Here is a 1398-nt window from a genome sequence, read left to right as displayed (position 1 = left end):
CCTTCTTGGTCTTGCGTGTTTGGCCATCTGAAGGGACATCTTCTGCGTTATCCTTGCTCGTAACTGGGCGGGAAATCCGTTTTCGCTTGGCTTTGGGAGCTTGGCCAGTGCTGGTAGTGCTGGTGATAGCAGCCATCGAGGCCTGATGAGCTTCAACAACCCTACGGCTGGGACGTCTGTTTCTCTTGGGCATTCTCTCTGGTGTCAGGTCCTGTGCAGGCGAAGAAGGCGAAGCTTGTTCTGAAGCGTCTTCGTCTTCTGAGTGATCCTCTTCATACTGCGTGTAGTAAGGTGGCAACTCTGCCGAAGATGGAGGTGCCGTGACAGCAGCTCTATGAACCAAGCGTGCAGCACGTACAGGGGGCACGTACATGTTCCCGTCCTGTGTCATATCGCGTGCTGGTAGAGCTCCGCACTGTCTTGCGCTGTCCTGGAAGCGAGGCATACAGGGCAAGGAGCGCTCCTGATGAGCACGCTTTCAAAAAGGAAACCAACTCTCTTTGAGCATGTTGAAGACATGCCGTTCGATAGGTCAGTCAAAAAGTCGTCTCCTGGCGAGTGAACATGGGGACGACTTTTGGAGACAACTTTTTTCAGCGCTCTGATAAGTCGTGTAGCCAATAAGTCATTACTTTTTTACTTGGACATCCCTCTTAGTGCTGTCCGGAACGCTGCTATCTTGACGTAAGAACGCACTAGACGTGAGAGCTTCACGGATCGTGGAGGCTTCCGAGTGAATGTCCATTTGCTCGCAGTAGGCAGTGCATCGACGGATAAACTCGTTGGCTTCGTAGCCATTCAGGAGGATCTGACCCGAGATCGTCCCGCCAGTCTTCCGGTGCGCGATTACGTCCATGAGAGTCGTCTTGCCAGCTCCCGAAGCGCCCATAAGAGCGGTCATTTGACCAGGAAGAGCAAAGCCACTGATACCTTTAAGCAGCTCGATGGATTCCTTGGGATTCGACGGCTTTGGCACCGAGTACCGCAGGTCTTTGAACGCCACAGTGACTGGAGTGAAGCTCGAGTTTCGAGACGCTACCTCCATCACCACCTCACTCGCTGTAAGAGACTTGGAGACATTGCTAGTGGGGGTAGTAGCAAGTCTGTAAGCGTCGTCTTCTTCGGTCTTTGTAGTGACAACCCCCACGTTCTCGGGCGTCTCGTAGCGTTTGTACTCTAGAGCCAGATACCCCAGAGTCATACACGTCACGTAGAAGACAGCCATGTAGATGACGCAGTAGAAGATCCAGATCTTCTCCGTCTTGAGGTCGAATAACTGCAGGTAGTACTGGCCCATGGTCGTGCCTTCAGTAGTACAGTAGTCGATATCATGGTACACGCACACGTCCAGTACTGACGACGCGGTACTCGATAATCGCGAGTGCACGCAGTGTCCAG

General features: G+C 52.9%; 1 protein-coding gene across 1 annotated transcript in view; it reads right to left on the bottom strand.

The window, feature by feature from the left end:
* PITG_11373 (ATP-binding Cassette (ABC) superfamily) overlaps positions 1-1360 on the bottom strand; it is a gene marked incomplete at both ends in the record, with an annotated part of 5163 nt that extends 3803 nt beyond the window's left edge. Inside the window, one exon of the mRNA XM_002900924.1 lies at positions 647-1360. The remainder of the gene's footprint in view (positions 1-646) is intronic.
* Between the last annotated feature and the right edge of the window lie 38 nt (positions 1361-1398).

Source organism: Phytophthora infestans, genomic scaffold, assembly GCF_000142945.1.
Source record: "Phytophthora infestans T30-4 supercont1.23 genomic scaffold, whole genome shotgun sequence".
In the NCBI taxonomy this organism is placed as follows: Eukaryota; Oomycota; class Peronosporomycetes; order Peronosporales; family Peronosporaceae; genus Phytophthora; species Phytophthora infestans.
Note: the sequence above shows the minus strand (reverse complement) of the source record. Positions and strands in the feature narration are given on the sequence as shown.